We start from the raw sequence: 7,028 nt of genomic DNA, 5'->3' as shown, positions 1-7,028 counted from the left end.
AATAACCATCTAGAGATTTCTTTATCTTTTGGGGATGAGTTACTTTAAAATTTCCACCTGGTTGGGAAAAAATCTCTAGACTTTCCCTTCAGTTTTTTTTTTAATTTCCCTGCTAATCAACCTAATTAACATTAATTATTCTAATGTTTTTATTAGCATCTGTAAGACCCATTGAGGGGAAGCATAGACCACAAATAAGACTTCCCAAGCCAGTTTTTTGTTTGTTTTAAATTAAATGAGTTCTTAGATTAACCATTATATATATATATTTTCCACTGTTTAATGTGTTTTCCCCCCCATAGGTACCAACAAAACAGCTGTTTATAATGAATGCTCTCTAAAAATTTACCAATTTAGAAGTTTCTCCCATTTGAAGGATCCATCATCTGGCCATTAATGAGATATATCATACTAGTGACTCAAACCAATAAGATGCAAGAGGCTACCCCACAAGACAGTGCAAAGGATGCCACCTAAACAAGACCCAGAAAGTTTACTCCCAAAAATAGTTTAAGAAAGTAAAGGCCTTCGTTGTACAGGCTGACACAATGAAGGTTAAGGTGGCAAAAAGCCCCTGCGAATTGGTATAGTCAGACAAATGACTGCTCAGAATCCCAGTCTATTCGATTGCGTCCAAATGTACACAATATGTGTACCTTTTGGATGGCAGAGACCAAGTTCTCAAACCACACACACAGACACACACACACACACACACACACACACACACACACACACACACACACACACACACACACACACACACACACACATACCCAAGGAGATCAGGTAGAACATTTACATTTCAAAGGCACAGGAAGAGAAATGCAAGTTCCCCCAGAAGGGCTTTTGTTTCTTTAAGATCAGAATTCTGAAAAGATGTTTTATCAAGCTAGTTTTCTCTAACTTAACTGTGTATGCAGTAAAAGAGCCCCATCTTAGTCATTTTCAGGGTGAGATTTCCTTTAATTCCCAATTAAGTAGATCCTTGCAAGTATGAGCTCTATACGTACATGCATCTGGCTGGGATGTTCGTCGGAGGTTGGCTTTCTGATGCCCCTAGTTTATCTGAGAGAATCTATTTCCGATTTTAAAGTTGAATTCGTTGGGGATAAAATTTACTAGTGAAATTGCATGGTGGCCCAGTGTGCTGCTTGTGAGCTTGACTTCTCTAGGTTTTTACCCTAGAGTCTTTTCAGCTCGTCTTATGTGTCTAGGTTCTCCCTCTGGTAGTATAAGACCATCGTGGGTGCTTGGATCACAGAGTGGCCAGTTCTTATTTGTGTCCCAAGCAGAGCAAGGTTTTTTAAGTTAAATTGAGTGGGATTCCTTATAGGGATGGCTGCATGTTATGAGGACTTGCCTTTACCACTCCTGCAAGTTTCTGAGAAACTTGAGAAAAAAGCCGTTGCTGGCCATGAGATTCCCTTCTTCAGTGCTGAAAGCTCTCATGTAATATTTTCACTTTTATCCCGACAAATTCTTGTTAAGATAGCCATTTGAGGAAGAATGCCAGGTCAGCCTCCTACCTAACCACTCAGCCCAGACCGCTCAGTGTCTTTCAACTGTTGTGAGGGGGTTCTTTTTCCCAGAATCTGTCACCTGGGGAGCCAAGCACCTGTTATACACCACCAAATAAAACACAGGATCATCCATCAATAGTTGGGAGATCCAAGATCCAGGAGAGACTCACCCAAATTCATCTGAACTGTCTGAGGAGGCAGACGGATGCAGGAGGCCTCTACCAAGGCTCTGGTTCATTGTAGATTTCATGCGAAGGAGCGAAGTCAGCTCTGGGTCCCTTCGTTGTTTGCCAAAACTGTCGACTGAAAAAAAATACACAACCTGAAAGTTGAGAATTGTGTTTCATTCAGTGGACTTTCTGAATAGCTCTGAGGGACGGCTCTGAAACCATAATGGGGGAGCCAGGATATACAGGAGTTTTTGCAGCAAAGACCAGGTGGTCAGAACATCAAGAGAAGACTGTTCATTAAAGAGAACCAGGCATCTCAGATTAATGAGTTTAGCACTTTTCTATGTGTGGGAAAATGCAAGAGTCTGGGCTCATTGAAATCATTCCTTTGATACACATCTTAACTATCTAGGGCCATATTCTGCTTTTCTGCATCCTGAATCCCCTCAGGGTGCACAGTCCGGAGTGGCTGCAGTGGCTGGTGGCTTGAAGGCCACAACATCCTTTACTGATATGGCAGGCGACATTCTTGGTCTGCACCCCTTAATCTGTTAATGGATTGCATCACAGTAATGAGATATCATTTCTCTAAGGCTAACCTTAATACATCATTCCCAGATCTGTTTCAAAATAGAGTGATGGATACAAGAGTGTTCATTATACCATGACATTATAATAACAGTAATAGTTTTTCTGCTTTTTAACCATCCTGCGTTCCTGGTTAAACCTTGCTTGAATATGACATTGTATTATTACTTTAATATGCTGCCATACTCAATTTACTAATATTTTACTTAGGACTTTTTCAGTGTTCAGACTTAAGATTGCATCTTAATCTTTCTTTGTACTATCCTTGCAAGATTTTACAAGTCTCATGAGTAATTCGGGAAGCATGACTGTTTTTCTTCTACCTGGTAAAATAATTTTTCCCTTGAAAGTTTTGGGCTCAAAATCTTTTGGGGTGGATATTTGACTTCTGATTCCATTTTAAATGGTAGTGATTAATTTCAGTTTGTAGTTCTTAATTGAGTCAATTTGGGGCACATGTTTTTCTAGAAAATTGTTCATCTCATCTAAGTTTTCAAGTTTGTTGACATAAAGTTGTTCATACTATTCTTTTTTAGTGATTTTTTTTTTTGGTGTTTTTTTTTTGTTTTTGCTTTTTTTGGCCTCACTGTGCAGCATGTGGGAACTTAGTTCCCCGACCAGGGATTGAACCCATGCCCCCTGCAGTGGAAGCGCAGAATCGTAACCACTGGACCACCAGGGAATTCCCTTCTGGTGATTCTTTAAATTGCTGTTTGTTAGTGATATTTTAAAATCACTGCTCTAATTGTAGCTATTCTTTTCTTTTTTGAGTTTAATATTTATTAGGGCCATCTTTTTTCTTGATTGGCTCTGCAAGATATACATCTACATTAATCTTTTCAAAGAAGCAGATTTGGGTTGTTTTGGTAATCTGTGCTGTGTTTTGGTTTTGTCTTATGTTCCTTGTTTTTGGTTTTCAATTAGAGTAACATTTGCTCTCTTTTTTTTTTTGCGGTACGCGGGCCTCTCACTGCTGTGGCCTCTCCCGTTGCGGAGCACAGGCTCCAGACGCGCAGGCTCAGCGGCCATGGCTCACGGGCCCAGCCGCTCTGCCGCATGTGGGATCTTCCCGGTCCGGGGCACGAACCCGTGTCCCCTGCATTGGCAGGCGAACTCTCAGCCACTGCGCCACCAGGGAAGCCCTGCTCTCTATTTTTAAATTTTCCTTTCCTTTTTGCTATTTTTCTACTTGATTTGATTGCTTTATTTACTTTCTCTGTAACTTATTTACTTTTTGAAAAATGTGTACATACATTTAAAAAAGTCTTAGATATTAGAAGCCTCATAATAAAAACAGGAGTGTTTCTTCTCCGTAGTGTTGACCTGAAATAAATAGACTGCCATGTATTTCTCCAGCAAAAATGGCTTTTGGGGGATCAGCAGAGAATTGCAATTCAAGGTCAGCTACCATGGAAATCCCCCACAGCAAGGGAAGAATAGCACTTTTATAGAGAGGAAAAAGGAAGTTGGGAGGGTGATAGTAAATAATCAGTCTGTGGTTTTCATTGGCTGAGTCCTCGCCAGGAAAGAAGAGGAGTCTGTCTTCTTCCTGTTGGGCTCTTCTGTGATCACAGGACGTGAGAGCTCCCCATTCTGGTCTCCCAACTCTATTTAATTCATGTTTCTGTTTATTAATTTCATGGTGGCAACCAGTTTAAAATTTTTAAGCAGTTAATCAATTTGAGACGTTTTTTAGTTTCTTAGGTGTTAAATAAGAATCTTGACTATTATACCTGCCTGCCTTCCTACATCCTTAAATCAATGTGATTATGTTGCAAGTATTGTAATGTAATTCCTCTCAAAAATTTTGGCTAAATTCATGTTCCGTGTTTCCATTGTGATGACTATATACGTATTCTCTATTGCTGAGCCGTAATAAGTTCCTTTCTTGTATACATTTTACTTTTCCTGTTTTGAATAATTGCCTTTTTATTTATTTGCTTTGTTTTCCCTAAACCTATGTAAAATGTCTCTCAATTCCATTTTCCTCAAGATCAAACCTGTCACACAATCTAATCATTTTTCTCTTTTCCTGAACACACATCCCCAGGAGCCCTCCATCATGCTGCAGTGTAGACTGATCAATTATTCTCCAGGCTGCAGCACACTGGCATGCTGGGACTTCCCTTTCTCCTCACCAATTCCCTCATCTCATCTCTGTGTTGGACCTCCTGTTTCCTGGAAACTTCTATTTTCCCTTTTTAATGGATGATAACCTTATTATCTTTCCGAAAAGGGGTGTATATTAAGGTTATGTATGACTAGAAATTATTTTACTTTGTCCTCATATTTGCATGGTACTGTGGACTAGTATAATTTCCTGGATAGGAAATTATTTTCCCTCAGAACTTTGAAAGCTGGCAGAGCTAGGTAGAAAATGGAGCAGTGTTACTGTTGAGAAATCCTATTCCATTGTTCTTTTGTATGTAACCTGTTTATCATCATTGAAACCTTTACATTCATCAGTTTATCTTTGGTATTCAAATTTTTCATGATGTTATGTTTATTCCCAGTCTTTTTAAGAAATTACCCATTTGATGGATCAGTACCTGGATAGTGTTATTTTTAAGAATTTTCTCTGTGTTTGATTCTGTCTTCTTCCCATTTTCTCTTTTCTTTCTTGAGCTCTGAATAATCTGGTGTTGAACCTTTGAAATTGTTCATATAGTTTTCTTATCCTTTCTGTCTCATTGCTTATCTTTTTTTTGGGAGGGAAGGTCAGCTTTCTGGAAAAGTTCTTTATCCTTAAACCTTCAACATTTTTTGGGTTTTGTTATTAAAATTTTAAATTTCTGGGACTTCCCTGGTGGCACAGTAGTTAAGAATCCTCCTGCCAATGCAGGGGGCATGGGTTCGATCCCTAGTCCGGGAAAATCCCACGTACCGTGGAGCAACTAAGCCCGTGTGTCACAACGACTGGAGCCCACGCACCTAGAGCCCGTGCTCCACAACAAGAAAAGCCACCGTAATAGAAGCCTGCGCACTGCAACGAAGAGTAGCCCCCGCTCACCGCAACTAGAGAAAGCCTGCACGCAGCAACGGAGACCCAACACAGCCAAAAAAATAAATAAATAATTTTTAAAATTTTCTAAAATTTCCTAAGAACTCTCATTTTGTGATTTAAAAAACTGTAACATCCTAAAACATCATGTTTTACAAATGAAATACCTCTCTGGTGATTTTAAAATTTATATTATGAAAGTTTCAAAACATAGAAAATCAGAATAGTATAATGACCTCATTTGTACCTGTCACTGTATGTTGAAGTAAATCTAGGACATGATTCATTATTTGTAAATATTTCAGAATTTATTTCTGAATGATAAGTACTCCTTTAAAAGTCATAACCAGGATATCATTATCACACCTACAAAATTAGGATTAATTCCTTAATATCAAATATATAGTGTTCAAATTTTTCTATTATTTCAACAAAGCTATTTTTTTAAAACAATTTCTTTACATCATGGTCCAAATAAGGCTTATGCAAGTTTAGGCCTCTTTTAATTTAAGGTGTGCCTTAGATTATGTCTCAGTGTTTCAGTTTGCATTTCTCTTATTATGACCATCTTTTGAGGATGCTATTGTTACTTTGAAATATGTCAGTGTCTTTTTATTGCTCTCTTTAGCACACTATTGAATTCTGGGTTTATATTGTTTTCCTTTAGTACTTTGACTATATTACTGTGTGGTCTTCTGGCCTGTATCGTTGTAGCTTAGAAGTCTGTAGTCAGTATAATTGGTATTCCTTTGTAGGTAATTTGCCTTTTCTTTCCAGTAACTTTAAATATTTACTCATTATCCCTGGTATTCTTCAGCTTTTGCTCATGTATCTGGTGGATTTAAAACATTTATTCAGTGTGACATGTGGTGTATACACTTGCAGATCAAGGACTTCTATCTTTCAGCTTTGGATAAAAACAACCATTTTCTCTAATTTTTTTTTTTTTTTTTTGTATTCTCTCTATCTTCCTCTTCTAGAATTCCTATCAGGTACATATTTATGTCTTTCATCCACCTGGGAATGTGAGTGTGTGAAGTAGGATTTATGCTTTTCCCTGACAGCCATTTGTCCTGATGCCATTTAATGACTAGTTTATCCTTTCCCCCACTGATTAATAGTGCTGCCTTTATCATGCACTAAATGTCTAGCTACACATGAATCTGTTTCTGAAGTTATTCTGGTTTTTTTGTTTGTTTGCACTGGGTCTTAGTTGTGGCTTGCTGACTCCTTTGTTGTGGCATGCGGGCTCTTTAGTTGTGGCATGTGAACTCTTAGTTGCAGCATGCATGTGGGATCTGGCTCCCTGACCAGGGATCAAATCAAGGCCCCCTGCACTGGGAGTGTGGAGTCTTAACCACTGTGCCACCAGGGAAGTACATGAAGTTATTCTGTTTTATTTTCTCTTTTTGCCCTATTATCATTCTGTTTAAATTAATAGAGATTTATAATGCATTTTGAAGTAATATAGTAGAGCAAAGCATTACTTTAATAACTGCCTTGTTATTCATGTCTTAATTTTTCTATAAAACTTATAAAACAAATTGTCATGTTTCAAGAAGTTCCTATTGAACATGAAGGAATGAATTTAATGAAAATCCCAATGCAATTCTAGTTTGAGAAAAATTGAAATCTTTTAATACTGAATGGTATTAAAATGGTGAATCTCTCCATTTATTCAGATATTTTTTCCTGTTGTTTGGTAAAGTTGTTCAGTTTTTTTATTAGTTCTGTAACTAAGAAAGA

The sequence above is a fragment of the Leucopleurus acutus genome (genome assembly GCF_964270905.1).
Source record: "Leucopleurus acutus genome assembly, chromosome: 13".
NCBI classification, from domain to species: Eukaryota; Metazoa; Chordata; class Mammalia; order Artiodactyla; family Delphinidae; genus Leucopleurus; species Leucopleurus acutus.
This window is presented reverse-complemented; position numbering follows the sequence as displayed.